We start from the raw sequence: 20,143 nt of genomic DNA on the forward strand, positions 1-20,143 counted from the left end.
AAAGGGGATTCAGTTGATTTTAGTTCCACAGACACATAGACATTAAGCTTCCTCATGCCCTATTGTTTGTGAAGCAAAATACTTCGTCTCCATTCCTCATGGCCGCACCCCGAACATCCATAACTGGCGTGACCTTTCTGTTCTCGTGAATCATTAAAAAAAAATTTAGGACTCACCCGCACCTCGTCACTCCAAGCTCGAAACAGGCCGTCCAGAGACTCATCCAACATGACTAGTACTTTCTTCTTCACTGAACGTTTGCGGCTCTCAGAGATAGACTAGCTTCTTACGAACATCCATGTTGGCCTCGGGTACCTACGTGTAAACAAAATTAACAACCGCATTTTAAATAAGTTTTAACCACTATACTTATACCATTATACGAATTTATCGAATCAAAATTCAACAACATCAATCACTATAATTATACGAAACAAAACTGTAATATATGAATTACCACGAAGAATTTAGCCAACATAACAGATTATGTAATAAAGAAATTAACACATTTTAACATCAGTTTACTGTAATGACATTAAATATTGACTTTGTAATACAGTCTAGGGGAGCAAAAATATCTGGACCTGCCATCAACACCCCCATCACCAACCTAATTAATAGCCTAAGTAAGAGCCTAATAAACCAACCAATTTAACAAGTATTTGTTTCTTACAATGGCAATTTTGTAAATAGCATGTACCACCTTAATTACGGTAGTACATTTTATGTACGAAATGGATGATAAAAGTATACCACTGTAGTAACGGTGGCACATTTTATTTAAAACATAGCTAGTCCAAACTACAGTAAGTCACTACAATTTACCCAACTTAGCAACTTCAATTAAACCACAATATAAATTATATAACAACCACAATATAACAAAACTCTCAATTTCAGAACAGGATAGTAAATTTTAACTTAATTTTACGAAAGAAAGGAACCGAACCTGGCTACTACCCACAGGAAAGCCCCATTCACAATCCGGCCAACACTAGATTATTATGCTAGGGAACGATGCCGCGACCATTCCTGATAGTAATATCTTCCGGGTGAGAGTCTACCCTATAAGCATAGTCATAGTAGATTATATGGAATGATTCATTTATATTGAGTTCATACTCGAGGCCGGGGTCGTTGTCAGATAGGCTCCGAACCCTGAACGAGATCTTTGGAAAGAAGTTGCCGGGATTTGGACGGACAACCCTTGCTTGCTTAGCTACAGCCCCTCGCTTGGTAGCAGGCTGTACAGGCCCTGGCTTAGCAGTGGCAGGTGCCATGACAACCACAACATCAGCTTCATCATCTTCGACCTGAACGGGGTCGTCTCTTGGAATGTTAATCACTTGCTGAAGAGCAACACCTCTAGAAGCATTCATTGTCTGGGTCCTGTGTGTATCCTGAGAAACAACATGTTTAGAAACAATCTTGGGTAGTTTAGCAGCACGTCCTGCTTGTGTTGTTAGTTCAAGTACAGGATCTTCGATGATCGAAGAAACATATCGTCGAGACTGCCACACTCCACGGCCGACTTTTCGTCCGTCGACCCTCATGCCACACGCTACCTGCTCCAACAGGCTGTGACGGCCCGACATAGTGTTCCTTTTCTTAAGTGGTGGACAGGATTTTGAATGGTTCGGACCCCAGTAGGGGTTCGGGTTTGAAGGGATTTAGGAACTCATTTTGCTTGAATAACTGTGTATTGGGAGGAACAGTGTATTGGTGGTAGCGTTGAACTAGTTCTTTGCCAATTCTAATTTTCTGATAGGAAATATTGTCCTTGTGGGTGTGATATTTATTTAATATGTTAATTTGACATATTGGACATCTGTAATGGAAAACGGTTCGATGTAGAGCGGTTGCATTTCGAGTTTGCTTTTTTTTTGCCAGTTGATACGGTGCGGTACCCTGTAGTCAGGTTTAGCGCAACTGTGTTTATTTTTAGTATTATGTGATTAAAAAGACTCGTTTATCATTGTATATGTGCATTAGCAACATTACTTGACTAATATAGTCTACTACACTATTAATCCGTCTACTACACTATAAATCTGTTACACAATTATGTTGCAATTGTATACCCCATTATCATACTTGTTTGCAGTTAAAGCGTTTTTTGCAAAAAAAATTACAACAAAATAAAGGACACATGGTGAATAATAATAATACTAGAAATAATAATGATGACGACGTGTAAATTCACCAAACCTATAAAGCTCTTAATTTCTTAGCAATTGGTGGTAGGTTGTTGGTGTGACATCAATCAACTAGCTATTACCCATACGCTAACCATTAGATAAAATGAACGTTTTACCGAATGAGAAAAATGGGAAAAAGGATTTCCAAATAATGGTACATGTGCAACCATTACGTGAATTAAAATGAGGAAGGGGTAATAGTGGGACCATCCAACACACATTCAACCCCGTCGTACTGAATATTATGTTCGTTAATAAAAGAACCACCCGAAAAATCAAACCCTCCAAACCCTAAAACCTAAACCCTTCAAACCCTAATGGCTAAACCCTTACATATGATCAAACTCGGGTATGTGGCAGTTGAAGTAGCCAACCGTTCAGGTATTCGTATCTACTTCGGCATCGAAAACCAAATGTTACTGTTCTTCTCTATTTCATCGTATTTTTCCATTCATTGCTCCTTTGAATGATTATATTGTGCAAGTTCATCGAAGTACGGTATTAGACAATTGTTGATTCGCTCATAGTTGAAATAAACGCACCGTTGTTAGTTAATGAGTTACTTTTCCTCGTCGTCATCTAGCGTGGTTAGTTTTATCTAGTCTACTAGATATGAATATACTTTTCATTTTCTCAAAATTCACTAGTGTGGTTCATTTTCTTTGATTAAGTTTATTGGTGAATTCTTCTTAGCTCTGTCGAATAATCACTATTCCGTCACAATTGCATTGCATTACCAACATTGCAGATACGACTTATGCATGAGTGTATGAGATATTTGAAACTATGAGTGTGGTAAAAGGACCTCCACGGTAACTCACCGTAATTCACGTGATAATTTATTTAGCAATGGCAATGTAATGACAATTGAATATTGTTGACAATGACTTAACAGATATTGTTGACAATGACAATACAAAGACACAGTGTCAGAAATACTGGATAAGAAGTCATTGGGCTGCCAAAACAATTTCCTCCGGCAAACTATTTCCCCTGCCAAACAATTTCCTCTGCCAATGAAGTGACATAAACGAAATTATACATTTTTCCGCTAATCAAACATTATACAGTGAAGTAATAAAAGAAGGTGACGGTTGTGAAGTGAAAAGGTTTGATTTGACAATTCAATGGGTTGATTAATAAGAAGAAAACTAATGTCCAATGAAACACGTCCTTAGTGCCTCAAAAACTGTTGACAATGACAACTCCATGCAATGACACACTTCCCTAGTGCCTCAAATATTGTTGACTAATGACAAAGTTCGGAAATATTGATAGCAAGTCATTCGGACTTTTGTTGTACACTTTTTTCGGCCAATGGCAACGGTTGCACTACAGAGTCGGAGGACGAAAGTTGACAATCAGCAGAGAACCGTCGTAAAATTGGCTTCGTTTGTCGTGACTTGTAGGGGTGAAAGTTCGGTTTGCGGTGTGGTTTATAGTCCACACCGAAAGCAAACCACATTAATGTGGTTTTGGGATTTTTCAAACCACACCGCACAATATTATAATTGAAACCGAACCAAAACACACCGTTTTAAATTCGGTTTTTAAAAAAAAAACCAAACCACACCGAAATTTTTCATCCTCTTCCTTTTTCCTCCATTTAACTGGTCGTTCACTCCAACATCGCTTACATTGGTTGACATTGTAGGACATAAAAAAACACAAGTTTTATTATTTTTTGGCTTTATATATGTAGGGTAGAAATTAGTTTTGGACTAGGCTATAATTTGGATATCGGCCATAATTCGGTTTGGATTAAGGTTTTTGGTTTTTTCAAATCTTAAAACCGAAACCAAACCATATTAATTCAGTTTTGGGATTCCTCAAACTGCACCGAAGTATAGTAGAAAAAAAATCGCACCATATTTCTAATTCGGTTTAGTTTGCGGTTTGGTTCGGTTTTAAACCGCATTAGTTTCACCCCTAGTGACTTGTATGGCCCCGTATGAAGTTATGTGGGCCGCAACATGACCCCTTTACACACGAACAAGAAATCAAGTTTAATGAATGTGACATAACTAAATCTAACAATGCAAGTTTTTGTACCTCCTAGATTTTGGTGGAACTTTTATGTAATGAGGGTCGTACCACCGTGACTGTAGTGGTATTAAAAAATTTGAATTTATTTACAAATTTGTCATTGTGAGATACAATTATGTGTCTCACTGCGAGGCACTGGGATCTCTTAGAATATGACATTTGTACGACATTTTTTGCTTGGACAGGTTTATGATGGTCAATGACTCAATGGGGCTAGTGAGATTTTTCCTGCTGACATACCCCACACTGCTGATGTCGTTGGAAAACCGGATGTGAAAACTGCCATTCATGAGCTGGAAAAGGATGGTAATGACAATTTTTCTTGGTGGCAATTTTCCTCGACCATCGAGGATAGACTACTTTAGCCTAGTGAAGCGGAGTTTCTTGATTAATTCTATTGTTGGTTGTGTAATATTTCAATGCAAAGGTAACGTTGATTAATTTTTTTGTAAAGATCTAAGATAATCATTAAAATCTTAACGGTACACATAATAATTTCTAGTGTTCAAATTGGTATCAATGGTAAGAGATTAAAGGACATTACTATTCGGAGATTATAATTCTCAAAGGCCTTGCATTAGTTTCAAAGGCAGAATAAACTGATCCAATTATCAGAGTTAGGGCTTTGAGATGTACGTCAAGCCTCAACATTGCAACTTGGACAGAATAAAATTTTAGTTAAACGGAATTTAAAGGCAAAGCAAATCAAAACAGAAAAAAAGAAATTCAACTACAGTACTAGTTCAACAAAGACACAAAGCATTCTGAAGTGTCGGATCCCCGGTTCTTCATAGGTCTTTCCCAAATCCCAGGTGGTGGATGGAGTCGTCGAAAGCCAAGCCAGAGTTGAAGTAGTAGCTACCTGGCTTTGCCTCCTCGTCCGAGCTTAATGGGTCATTGTTAAAATGAACTGGTTTCGGAGGCCACGATGGTCGTGGTGGTGGTGGTGGTGGAGCCTGTAATTCGAAACAACAAATAGTTACCTAAATAATATAACTCCCAATAACTTACACTCCAAACAATATTATAAATCAGACAAATCACCTGGAAAAAAACATCAGCAGCCACCCCAATCGGGTCACTCGATATGTGGAAGAAATTGGCCCTTAACATATGTTGTTGCCAACACATCATAACTCCACCAGGACATGATTGTGGACCACATATTTGTGCTTCATAATCACCAGGGAGGCTACGAAGAACGAGGTCGCTCGCCTCATGTTTTCCAACACGGGCTTCCAAAATGATGAACAACATCGGGTTAAATTTATTGTGCAGGGCTGCGAAGTGTTCCGTGAAGGAGGGCCATGTGCACCCTCGGGCGTTCCAAAGTAGAATGTGCGACCCCCGAGCGAGTACGCCATACTGTTCGGTAGCTGACGAAAGATGTTCTCCTTTATAGGTAACACGGTTGTACCGTTTACGTATGGGCTAGCGATGGTTAACACTGGGATTAAAGGTACAACCTTCAACCTGGAACCTCAGGTGGATGTTACTAGTATCGACCGTCATGAAGTGGAGGGTATCCGTGAAAGAGCCAACAAATATTGTGCGCCACTTCGTGGGGAAACTGTAAGCAACTATGGAGTCGGTACTAAGATTGGGCTTCAATTTAACTGCTTCCTGTATTTCAGGTGATACTGTGACAGGGGACGGGGAGAAATAGAACCTGTCTATGAGCTAGTACAGCATGACATAGGCTCCCTCGTCATAGCAGCCCACCAAGTCCTCTAAAAGAGGAAGGTGCCCCGTCGTCGGCCTCCCATCTTGTAACACCATGCCATCAGTGGCAGCACATTGACTGGAGGAGATGTGCTCTAATGGACTGCACAGGCTGGTATATCCCATTGTAGAAGGTGTAGGAGTATCTGAAATACTTAACTAAATTCAGGTTTAATTCGGATTCCCCCCTCTCTGTTTTTTGAAAATACAATATCGGTTGTTCCGGGTAGGGTAAGGGTTGGTGACGTGAGATACAATATTTCACAACAGAAGTTCCGGCCATTATTGTTTCTTATAATGATAAATGGAAGGTAATGGATGCAGAAGTTGGATAGGAATAGAAAGCGAATTTATTTTTGGTGACATTATTTCAAATTCTTTTAAACTGATGTGTCAGTTCCATATTGTATTTTCTTGTCAAATACAGCACAATGTCTTGGACATTGTGCCAAGGTACAATTGACTACTGTGTAACCATTTGCCTTCTTACAGAACTAGATGTACCACTGGACGTATTGTGTAAGCTTTAACCTTCAGTTATCATACATCAAAGCACGATGATGTCTATATTGGCATTGCTTTGTCATTGGCCAAAAAAGTGTCTCGTAAATTAAGGTGAGTTACCATGGTGAAACCATGTAATTGGCCCTCTACCCCCACTCATACTTGGTAATGTCTCATACACCCATTCGTAAATCGTATCTGCATTGTTGGTAATGCAATTGTGACAGAATAACAATTGTTGGACGGGGCTTAATTAGAAGGATTCAACAAAAGAAGAATTTACATTGTATATATTGTTAGGGGCGCCACACACGTTCACACACCCACTAGTATGATATTGTCCGCTTTGGGCCGGTTATGCCCGCACGAATTTGTTTTTGGGCACAACCCAAAAGGCCTCATACTAGTATAGTGAACATCTCATTAATAAGGAGTTATCCTCCTCCTTATTTCTTCCATGTGGGACTTGGGATGGATGCATATTCCCAACATATATATGTTCGTTTTACAAATTTGCGATTATGAGGTATATGTATAACTGGTGCTAGAATACGATGGTAATTTGAGTCGGTTAATAAAATGTACAATGGTAATTTAAGTTGTTATTTATGTTTGTACCATAATATGTGTATGTGTTAGGTCGTACGTAAGGCACTACTACATTTTTTATCTATTGCAACCCCCAAATCCGTTGCATTATGCATCAAAATCCGTGGCATTAGGCCTAATGCAACGGCCATGTACCGTGGCATCTGCTGGCGTTGCAGTAGGTCTAATGCAACAGCTTATGACACCTAATGCCACGGCACCACTGATCCGTGGCAATAGACCAATACCTGTTGCAACGGCATAACTTATCCGTGGCAATAGAGTACTGACTAATAATTATGATGAAATTAAACCTATTGCAACGGATGAAGCTAATTAATACAATGATAGGAGTACGTATCTACTGCAACGGATTAATCATTGGTTTTTTTTTTCTTTTTTTTTTGTTAGGATGGAATGGTAATATAAAATATGTATTATTAGTCATTACAAATCTAAATATACTAACAGAAACAAATTAAAGTATCATTTATATATAATAATTATAATGTGAAATACGTACATTACAAAATATTAATTGCTTGTTTTTGGTATGACATACCCTACTAATAATAAATAAAAGTTAGATAATTAATTTAATCGTCCAAAATACAAATTGTCAACATATATATAAGCCGAAATTTCCAAATCTTCACAAAGCCGGAACTTGAATAAGAGTCGCCAATATATATGCACCATTTGTTAGATGACTAGTCACTATACTTCCACTCCATTTAATTCCCCATGCACCTACACGTAAAATTGAAAAAAATAATAGAAATATAATTGAACTAAATTATAAATTATAATAGACCAAGGCCACAATCAACATGAGAAAAGTTCAAAACGCACAGATGATGGTTGTTTAAAAGATGGCAGCAAAGAAGTTTATTTTTTTATACAGAAAGGAAAATATTATTAATTTATAGTGGCAGTAGCCACATTAATTACCAAAAGATAAACATTCCAAGTCTGAAAAGCAAAATAGCACCCCAGAATATAACAAAGTACTAGCTAAATAACCAACAAGAAATAGAACTAAGTAGTAGTCAAAAGTATTCTAGGTGATTGTGACTGACAAAAGACATGATCAAAAGCACCAGATTCATGCATCATTAGACTATACTTAGCAGCATCATTAAAACTACACATAGTTGCAAGGTAGTGCTGATTTACCCAAAAAAAAAACCTAAACACCACCATAGAGAAATCAGTTCTTGTACATTTAGATGTTACAGAATCATGAGCATGCATCTTCTGGTTTTTTTTCTTCCCAGAAGAAACAGGAGCATCCATAGCCATACGAATGCCCAAAGCAACTAGTTAATGAGCCATATAGAACAACACACTAGTGCCTCTGAGCATCACTAATTGTCATAGCCTGAAAGAGCTACCTTCTGATTTGGGTATGTTGGATTCACTACAAATCCTGAGAGTCTATGCTTGGAAAAAACAGGGTTTTTTTTTTTAATTTAATTTTTTGTGTTTTGTTTATTTTATTTTTAAAATGCATAGGCATATGATTTGAATGATTGCATATGCTTTCAATAGTATTATTAATTGGGAAGTAACTACTATGTGATTAAGGGTCATTCAAAATCATTTACTTGCATTCGTTATAACAAAATAGTTCAATTAATCCCAAACAAAATCAAAGATGGACTCCACAACAAAATAGTTCAAACAATCCCAAACAAACTCAGAGATTGACTCCACTGGCATGATGCTTGACAAGTCAAAAAGCCAACTTAATTAATTGAACACTTACAGTTCAAATGCTACATAGTGTATTGAGTAAATGACATTCAATTCGTACGACCACTTAGAATAATGCCTAGATCCTTTCCATTTAGTTCCTTTCTTAAAAAAAAAAAAATTGTATGTATTTTCCATTTGTGCATTTACTGAATTTCTAGTAAGTTGATCTGATGGCCTCTGCGGTTTATTGCCAACTTAATAATGCTTCTCTTACTCTGAATTGAAAAAATTAATGCTATATATTTATGCATGACTTAATAAAATAGACTGAAACACAACATTTGGAGCCAAAATAATCTTATCTTTTTCTTTTCCTTAAACCCTCCAAAACCCACTATCATATACATGATATGCCCTTCCTCCACTGGGTAATTTAATTGGCTACAACTAAGGGACAAGACCAAAAGACATGTACAGCGTATAAACCCTGTTATTTAAATCTGATTTATACAAGAAAGTCTATATACTCAGTATATTTACGGAGTAAGTTTAGTTGTGTGGATCCAAGGAAATTGATTCAAACTCAACCAAAATAAACAAATTAATAAATCCTGTAAAAACACAATTTATCATGCTATTTTGTCATCTAATTAATTAAATATAGCGTCATTATGCAACCTATTAATATTAAATCAGAGTTCCTTACTGTCCAAGAAAAGAGAAATCAAAGTGGATTAATTAGCTTGATTACATTCTTTTGTTCGTTTAGGTCAAGCATGCACATGAGCTTGAACAATGGCTATAGCAATTAGAAAAAAGTAATAAACTTGGATCTCTAAAGTCTTACCCCATGAATGAACCAAATCATCCACCCCAAATCAATTTTCAACTAAACACAAAAGCAAAAACTTCAAATTTAATTCTCAAAAACGAAAATTCGTTGTTTACCCTTTAAAATTCAACAAATGTAGAATAGGCACACCATCACTAACTTAGGACGGGAAACATAATCAATTACTCAGATACATCAACAAAAACCAGAACAAATTACCATACTATTTGCAAATGAAGAGCTAGTAATTTGAACAGATTCAAAATAATATAGTCAACCAATCTTAATTTTGGAGCACGAACTTGCTGCCCTTTATTACTTTGATTTTTATTATCTACCCAACGTTGCCTGGTCTGGTTCCAGAGATAGAGACATGCCAACAACATATTAGAAAATATGAGAATGAATATAAAAGGAATTCAGACGTAATGCAGTTATGTAGAAAAGATAAAGCCAATCTGACAAGCTTCAAACAAAATGAACAGAAAATAGAAGTTCATATAGTTCATTCACCACCCACCTTAGCAATGCATTGATTAGTGTAATCAGAGACAGTTAAATGACAGGACAAGATATGATACTACAACTGTAGAGCAAAAATATTACCAGATCATATGAATTTACAGAACAGAGAAAACATCAATACGTACAAGTATAGAGGTGTAGCAACAACTAATTTAAGAGCTAAAACCAATAACACAATATCAAACTATTCCAAAGCTTGGCAAAAATCAGAATTGCAAAATCAGGCTGAAATCTAAAAACTCTAACCTCCTAGGATATGCCAGCTTGTTCAATCAAGGGATGTTTTGATCTAGATTGGTTAACAGATTGAGTTGTATACACATGCAATTATGAAAAAACAAATTTCGGCCACCAATTATCAAAAATAAATAGTTAGAAACTTGGATCACTAAAGTCTTACCCCATGAACCAAATCAGCCACCCCAAATCAGTATATCTTCTTATCCATTTATATGAAATTCCTCCCAAAAAACCCCATTAGACTACTCAAATACAATATTCAGTACTTCTAGGTTTCAAAAATAAAAAAATAAAAATCTCAATTTTGCTATACGAAACCCATTAGCCGTTTAATTCCAAGATTTACCAAAGCATAAACATCATCTTCCATGGCATCAAATACAAATTCCCAAACACAAAAGCAAAAACTTCAAATATAATTCTCAAAAACGAAAATTCGTTGTTTACCTTAAAGAGAATTTCGAGCAATCAGCTCAAGGAAGCAACATGCAACAATGAAATTGAGACCGTCTGTACCGCTATCAGCCACCACCGCTTGACTGCCGCTATCAGCCACCACCTCCGATCCTGACTGCCGCCTTCGTCTACTACTTCCTCGTAATCATTTGCTTATTTTCCTCTTCGAATTTTTGAACGATTGTTTTTCGTGATTTTCACCTCAGAATTTCTAGAGTTGAATGTGAGATGATGGGGGAAATTGAGAAAATGGAGAATTGGGGGAAATTAAGAAATTGGAGAAATTGGGTGAGAATGGGTACTGTGACTCTGTGAGAATGAGTGGAGAAAATGGGTGAGAAAAGTAAACATCACGTGTTGTTCAAAATTTGGGTGAAAAAATTAGAGGGAACAATGCGCGCATTATCTAAAATTTTCATGATATAACACTACCGTGGCATTAGCTTTCATTTTTGTTAAAATAGCTAGGCTATTACAACGGTTCTTTAGAGCCGTGGCAATAGCTCTACCTCTAAGAGCATTAATTGGCAATAGCCTACTCTATTGCAACGGCAATAAAAATACCGTTGCAATAGGCTATCTATTGCCACGGCATTTGGATAGGGCGTTGCAATAGCTCATTTTTTGGCGTTGTATTTGATCAAAAATGTAGTAGTGAGGGTTGTTATTCGAGCACAACCCGAACCCTTTTGCATTGTTGAAATCTGAATGGGACCCAGATACGAAATTCGTTGTAACCAATACACACAAAAACAAGAACAATTTCAGTGGAGAAACACCCTCAACTTAACTAAAACTGATTAATAATTTGACCAATAAACTGTTTATTACCCGGATCGTCTGCAACCAAAATATTATTAAAACCACTAAATAATAAACAAAAACCAAATCGGACTAATAATCATTTAACCAGACCTGAAAATGTCCCAAAATAAACCGTTTCACACCGCAACCGGTTTGCAACGACCCGTATTCCAATGCCGGACAAATTAGATAAATATCACACCCACAACCACTACATTCCTTTCACAAAACCATAATTGGCAAAGAACTTGTTCAACTGTCTTACCCACACAAAGATATTCAATCCAAATGAGTTCCTCCACACCTCCAAACCCCAACCACCACCATAGTCCGATCCTTTCCAAAACCTCTCCGCCGTTGAGGAAAAGGAAGACCACGTTCCGCCGTCGCAGCCTACTAGAGGATCTAGCGTGTGGCGTCAGGGGCGCCGGTCCAAAAGGACGCCATGGAGTGTGCCAGTCATATGTTGCTTCGATCGTCGAAGATCCTCTACTTGATCTAACGATGCAAAGAAGAGGCCGCTCTTCTACATTGCCCAAGGTTGGTTCTAAAGATGTTGTTTCCGAGTAAACCCAGAAAACCAAGAAATTGAATGGTGAGGACAAGCATTTTGCCGCTGAGGAGTACAAGGATGTAGCTGCTGAGGAGCACACGGAGGTCGTTGCTCCTGTTGAGGAAAATAAGGGCCTTGCTGTGAAGGTGTTGCTGTTCAGCAAGTTATTGACATTCCAGGTGACGACCCCGTTCGGGAAGAAGATGATGATGTTGATGATGTGGTTGTCCTGGCACCTGCCACTGCAATGCCAGGGCCTGTACAGCCTGCTGCGAATCGTCGGTCTACAGCTAAGCAAGCAAGGGTTGGTCATCAACTCCCGACAACTTATTTCCAAAGATCTCATTCAGGGTTCAGAGCCTAAACGACGATGATCCCGGCCTCGAGTATAAACTCAAGATCAATGAATCATTCAAGAATGTTTACTATGACTATTCTAGGAGGGTAGACTGTCACTCGAATGATATTACTATCGTGAACGCTCGCGGCATCGTTCTCTGTAATAACAGTCCAATGTTGGGTGGTATTGTGAATGGGGCTGTCCTATGGGTTCGGAGCAAGGTTCGGTTCTTATCCTTCCGTAGTAAGAAGTCTGTCATTAATTTTTAATTGAGGTTGTTTATGTGTTGGTATTTTGGTTAAATAGTAGCTGTTAATTTAGATTTAGTGTAGTTACTAAATAAGTTATAATTGTAGTTGGTTTAATTTTATTATTTTTGTTAGATCTGTAGAATTCGTAGTTGTTAATTGAGTTTGGACACATGGTAAATTAGTTGTTGTTTGGGGGCACTTCCAGAATTAACACCCTCCGTTCTGTACAACGAAAGTCAATGTTTACGGTTAATGGAGAAAAATGTTTTCTGATGAAATTTGATGAATTTTATGTCCACAAAATATAGTTAGTAACATTAGTGTTATTTCATTCGTGTTGAAATTAGGTCGTCCAAACAAAATAAAACGTTGATTGTATGTTAAATTTTAGTGAAATTGTCATTGTGACTAACGTTTGCTGTTAATGTCGTTCAATTTAAGTACGACATATTCGTATAATGGAATAAGTACAGTGGCCTGTTTCGGAGTATTACACTTATACTTTATACAGTTATTCATTTCGTTTAATTTGTGTTTTAACACTACTAATTTAACCCGTAAATTAAAATACGTTTTAGCTGAACTTCGGTATTATTACAGTCGTGTTTAAACTTAGTTACATTGTGAAGCTGAATTTCGTTTTCACGTAGGAACCTGAGGCCAACATGGATGTTCGTAAGAAGCTAGTATATCTCCGAGAGCCTCGAACACGTGCAGTTAGGAAGAAGGTATTAGTCAAGCTGGTTGATTCTCTGGACGGCCTGTTTCGAGCTTGGAGTGAGGAGGTGAATGTGTGCCCAAGTAAAATCCTTATGATTCACGAGAACAAGGAGGTCTCGTCATTAATGGATGTTAAGGGTGCGGCCATGAGGAATGGCGATGAAATATTTTGCTTCACAGACAAATAGGGCATGTGGAACCCTTACGTGTATGTGTCTGTGAACGAATATCAACTTCCCTTTTATAGGATGTGTAATGATCCTTTGCGTATGGTTTAATTATGTTTTGACTATGATCCTTGATGTAATGATCTGTATGGGTACATGTTGTGGCTTATTTGGTGTTAAGCAGTTCGATTATATAATATAATATATTTGTTGGTGTTTGTTCGTTGAAGTGTTGTTAATACCCAATTATGTTTTCAAAACAATTATGTGACGCTAAACAAATTAATTGTATGTCCATGAGCAATTTCAAATAAACACAACGGTATTTTAGATGTTAGGGGCTCCGCACACGTTCACACACCCACTAGTATGATATTGTCCGCTTAAGGTCGGCTAAGCCCGCACGGATTTATTTTTGGGTTACCGAAAAAGCCTCATCCTAGTATAGTGAACATCTCATTAATAAGGAGTTATCCTCCTCCTTGTTTCTTCCATGTGGAACTTGGGATGGATGCATATTCCCAACATTAAAGTGGCATGCAAGCTTGACATTAGTGTTGGAACATCCATCACGTCACTTCACCACAACCCTTTCTCTCTCATTCTCATCACTTAACCACGTCCCTTCTCGACCATTTCTGTCTCATCCGTCCCTTTTTCTCTTCATACTCCTTCTAAATCTCTTGTATTTTCGCTCGATCTAGAGTCCATATACCAAATATATCATGGAAATTATTACCACTAAATGGATAATAAGTGACAAGTGAATAGGGTGATGTACGACGCAGGTATTCGTACCACCCTGAAGAGGTATAAACCATTTCATTTTTCAGTGGTTCATTGTATGACAAGATTTGTACCACCAAAAGGTGGGTGGTACCAAAGTTGTCTTAGTGGTACCGTTGATCACATGACACGCTGTACTTGAAACTTGACACCTGTGACCACCTGTGTCGAGTCAAACACAGAATTCCAGGACTGTGATACATAGTCACCAAAGAGAACTCTACTATTGCACCCGCTCATTGCCTCTTGAATAGTTTCCAACTGTGCTCTATGGTCATATATCCGAACGTTTTGATTTGCAAATCACGAATATTCTAGAGTACTGTCACTTAGTTATCAGTAACTTGACTAGTAACTAGTCATAATTAGGTATTAGTAACTTGACTACTAATTAGTTGTTGGTCACTTGCCTACTAATTAGTTATTAGTAACTTAACTAGTAACTAGTTATTACTCACTTGCCTACTAATTAGTTATTAGTAACTTGACTAGTAACTAGTTATTATTCACTTGACTACTAACTAGTTATTAGTCACTTTACTACTTAGTTATTAGTAAATTGACTACTAAATAGTTATTTGTCACTTGACTACTAATTTGTTATTCATAACTAGTCGTACCTGACTTTAGTGGTACCAAAGTTGTCATAGTGGTACCCTTGATCACATGACCTGGTGTACTTGAAACATGACAGTTTGATTGGTAAAATGGTTTAACAACCTAAGTCGAGTCAAAGACATCATTCCGGGAATGCGATATATAGTCACTACAGTGAAATCTAGTATTGATACATGTAGGTGTTGCGGGATAAATTGGCATTGAACCCGCTACCAAAGTTGTCATAGTGGTACCCTTGATTACATGAGCCAGTGTACTAGAAACACAACACGTTTCATTTGGTAAAATGTTTTAACAACCTACGTCGAGTCAAAGCATCATTCCGGGAATGCGATATATAGTCCCTACAGAGAAATCTAGTATTGATACATGTAGGTGTTGCGGGATAAATTGGCATTGAACCCGGTTACTGCCATTCAATGCTTTCCAACTGTGCTATACGGTCATCGTAAATATCCGAACGTTTGATTTGCAAATCACTAAGATTCTAGTGTACTGTGACTTAGGTATTAGTAACTTGACTAGTAATTAGTTGTTAGTATCTTCACTACTAATTAGTTATTAGTAACTTTACTAGTTGTTAGTTATTAGTCACTTGCCTACTAATTAGTTATTCGTATCATGACTAGTAAGTGACAGGTGAACTATGTTAGGGGTAATTATTCAACTAATATGATGCTGGAAAGTAAGTAACACTACAGGGAAAAATATTACTCAAAAAAATACTTTCAAGACAACTTCTAGGTTAATGGTACATTATAATTGCATAATAGTATGTAATGGTATGTTATATTGTACCACCGTAGAGTCAGTTTATGTCCATAAACTTGTCGAATTTACCTTCTTGCCCTTCCGTATGCTTTGTAAATACATCGGGACTATAACACATTAACACCCAAATATACAATCCTTGACTGATGGTGAGGTGCACGTCACCCCGTTGTTGTTTGAACTATTACGGATGCCCGTTTCTGTCATTTTTTATATTCAGGGGTTTTACTTTCAGTTTCATTTTAGGTCCAAAATTAGTCTCTCTCTATTCATCTCCCATTTCCCTGCAGTTACTGTGCTCTGTTCCAAAGAAGAGACTAAGACGCTGGTTGCTGCTGTATTTACTGTGCTCCGAAGAAGAGACTAACACAGTGGTTGCTGCCGTAGTTACTGTGCTCCGAAGAGACTAAGACAGCGGTTTCTGCCGGAGCTAAAAAGAAATTTTGGTTCGTCGGTAGTTCCGTGAATTGTTTTCCGGCAGTCGTTGCTTCCTTTGTCTTAATTGAAGGTATGGACTGGAATTGTTTTCCGGCAGTCGTTACTTGCGACAGTCGTTGATTCTTTGTCTAAATTGTTTCTACGGACTCAATTGTTGCATTTTAAAAAAATTTATTTGTAACCTGAACACAAAGTTAACAAAACCCTTAATTGGAATGCATTAGTTTTTATTATGTTTTAATTAATCTGATTATCTAGTGAAATTAGCGAAATAGGGTTTCCTTTGCTGATAACCTTTATAATTGGAATTAATTTGAGGATCATGGGTTAGGTCATTCGGTTCGGGTCATCGAGTCTGAGGCAGGATTTCCAGGTCTATATACCTAACTAAATTCCTTCCTCTTTTTCTACAGTTCCACCCTCACTCTCTCTTTCTTTTAAGTTTTAACAGTGAATTTCATTCGCCTTAATTGTCATGAAACAATTAAATTACTTCGTATTTTATATCAAAAGTTACAACTATAGAATAACATACCTACGTATAAAAATAACTTAAATAACAACAAGTGCATCAAAGCGGGCCAAAATGCTAGTTTTATTAAATTTGATTTACAGTGGAACAGAATCACAATGATGATCATGGAGCGGGTATTTTTGTAACTATACCATAGCTTATTTTAAAAACCATATTAATGACTCGATCCACGACTTAAAATTGACCCGAACCCAAACTTACCCAACCCGATCCATACCCTACCCGAACTGGAGTTCACCCGAACGTGACTCGATACTCGAACATGACCCAATACAATTGTATCCAACCCAAAATTGATCCGATATCCGAAGTGATGACCCGAATTGATTGACCAGAACTATAATTACCTTATAATGTTTTTATTTTTTATTTTTATTTTATTACAACAATAGCACTTATAATGCTTCTAATACTGTAATACACATGGTTTTTGTGGCCAACTAGCAAGTTTAACTGTTCAAATAAACAACAAAAAAACGTTTTTTGTAACACAGTCTTACATGATACGAGTAGTGTGTAATTTTGTAATTCACTAAGATTTCCACTTTATTCATCAAATTTCTATATCTACATACATGCACAATTAAAAATTAAAATGAAGCTGAAAATTGACATGACTCAAAATGAACCGATCTAAACTTGATTCGACATAGTTGACAATTGGACTTGAAAATTAACCCGACCCGAAATGGCCCAACTCAAAGTGACTTGATTCAAACCCAACCCGATTATTTGTTAACCCAAAATTTAAAGTGACCCAACTTGAACTTAACCCGATTATTTGTTGACTTAAAAATTACCCGACCCGTTGCCATGCAACCCGAATGACTTGTTTATCGGAGATCAAATATTATTGAAAAAATAGAAAATTGTGATAAGATAATATTTGTAGCCCTTCATGGGAATTAGGGTTACAAATAAGAATTATTTAATTACTTCGTATTTGGTATAAATTTAGTAATATATGAAAAAATTAATTTAAGTTTAATTTTTTTTTGAAGTAACTTACTTGTAAATTAGCGTAATGGATTTTTTTTTAATTTTTTTTAGCACCTTACTAGCTAAGATCTTGTGCAAATTAGGGTGAAACAACTTAAAATCGAACCGAACCGCAAACCAAATCGAATTAGTAATGCGGTTTGGTTTTTTATTTGTTAATATGGTTCAATGCGGTTTGAGAAATTAAAAAATTGTGGTTTGTGGTTTGTTTCGGTTTTATCATTTAAAAAACCGAAAGAACAAAATCAAACCGAAATATAGGCCCATATCCAAATTATAGCCCAAATTTGATTTTCAACTTTACTATATAAGGCTAAAAACAAGTTATATTGAATCAGGCCCAAAAAAGATACAAGTCAAAACTTAAAACATTAAGCCCAAAAAATTGTGGTGCGGTTTGGTTTTTGTTTTGAAACCAAATTAAAAGTGATGTGGTTTGGTTTGGATCAAATATGGTATTGTGCGGTTTAAAAAATCTCAAACCTAATATGGTTTGGTTTTAGCTTGGGTGATAATTAAACCACACCCCAAACTGAACTTTCACTCCTACGTGCAATGTATGATTTTACTAAAATTTATAAAAAAATTTACAATAATTTGCATGTAATTCAATTTTTTTTTTTACAAAACTCTTTATTATAATAAGGTTCATATTCATTAAATATTATGATTTTTGTAAAAATAATAATATCTACTTAAATTTCTATATATAGTTGTAAGAAATTATATTGATTTTGGGAGGAAAGGATATCATTACATTGAAATTATTATTTTAATACAAAAGATATGAAAGATTTGAAATGATACATATAACTTGAATATAATTATGACAAAAAAGTGGAAATAAAAAGTCCTTGTGACAAAATTTCCACAATATATCAGTAATAATCAAAGAGCATAACAATACAAAACATGAAAAAACGAAATGAAAACTATTCAAAGCAGCAACATGCTATAATGAGAGTTTGTAGCAGCTAGCTTAGAGTTAGAGAGATTACCATAGATTGTATTAGTAGGATTAAGATTTGCCTGGTTCTTAGCAGCCTCGCCAATGAGGCGATTGCTTTCATTGAAGGCTACACAAGATGGTGTTGTACGGTTGCCTTGGTCGTTCACAATGACTTCAACTTTATTATGTTCCCAAACAGCTACACAAGAGTATGTTGTCCCGAGATCGATTCCTACCGCTGGCCCAAAAACTTCTCCTCCATTCTTGCTCATTTTCGTGCTATTATTTATTACTGCAGCTAGGTTTGAGACATTAGTACTCAGTTAACAAATTAAGTACAAACACAACGTAAAATAAAAAGTTGGAAGAGTAAACTACTCTATTTGTCCAACATCTCACAATCAATAATCCAAATTAAAACATACATGTGAAAGGACCAATTTAACTAAAAGATTAACTAATGTTTGAAGCTCATAATTTAGTTTTTTTATACTCTATTATATGGTTCATATCCCTCAAGCTAGCTCTTCATATTATGTCAAAGTAATAACTTAACAAAAAGTTTAACCTTATAATTAAAACGAGGGCGTCCCCATTACTCACTGTGAGAAACGTTTTTGTTTCTCACAGTGGCAGTTTCTTAAATAAAATGTACCACTTTAATCACGGTGGTACATTTTATTTATGAAATGGATGATAAAATTGTACCACTTTAGTCATGGTGGTACATTTTATTTACGGAACTGCCACTGTGAGAAAAAAAATGTTTCTCACAGTGAGTAACAGAGATTTACTGAATTAAAACTCATCATACACCTTCAAAAGAGAATTGGATGGATTATACATGTAACAATAAGAAGAGAGTTAGATGACTCGAAAATTTTAACAAAATAATTTGAGGAACTTACAATTTAGAGGCTGGTGACTGGAAATGACTTTTAAAACGTACTTAGAGCGAGACTAAGGAAAGGAACTTTTTATAATGAAATCAAGTAGAGCAAAAATTTAATGACTTATTGACTCATTCATTGACTGGACAATACCTTTATTTATTTATTTATTTATTTATTTGTGTGTGTGTGATTCATAGAGTTATTTTGAATTTTCTTTTATTTTGAGATAATGCTAAGGCTATATTCGTAAACTAAATAAGCAAGATTGGTTTGTTTCTTACAAATTCCACATAACAATACGAAATGTTTGATGTGACTCGCCCCTTACAAGATGTATTTTGAAGACTATTCCATTCCTTAATTCATAGTACCATACTTCTAACATTATTAGGAGTACGCGTTATTACCAAGATTGTTTGTATTCATCCAACACGTTCATGAACAAGACTCTTAGAGTCAGTCTCCGGTGAATATGGTCCATTTGTTGTGATTTTTGTTAGACATATTTCA

At 36.3% G+C, this 20,143-nt stretch overlaps 1 long non-coding RNA gene across 2 annotated transcripts; it reads right to left on the reverse strand.

Moving 5' to 3' along the window:
• Positions 1 to 7,575: 7,575 nt before the first annotated feature.
• Positions 7,576 to 19,927, reverse strand: LOC110683938. Of its 2 annotated transcripts, none has more exons than XR_002503708.1 (3): positions 19,649 to 19,926; positions 18,790 to 19,038; positions 7,576 to 7,808 (listed from the first exon to the last, which is right to left on the reverse strand). It is a non-coding gene; the product is annotated as an uncharacterized LOC110683938 (long non-coding RNA). The 2 variants fall into 2 exon arrangements; XR_002503707.1 differs by lacking the exon at positions 7,576 to 7,808 and adding an exon at positions 8,332 to 9,941 and having other exon boundaries at positions 19,649 to 19,927.
• Between the last annotated feature and the right edge of the window lie 216 nt (positions 19,928 to 20,143).

Source organism: Chenopodium quinoa, unplaced genomic scaffold, assembly GCF_001683475.1.
Source record: "Chenopodium quinoa cultivar QQ74 unplaced genomic scaffold, ASM168347v1, whole genome shotgun sequence".
NCBI lineage: Eukaryota > Viridiplantae > Streptophyta > Magnoliopsida > Caryophyllales > Amaranthaceae > Chenopodium > Chenopodium quinoa.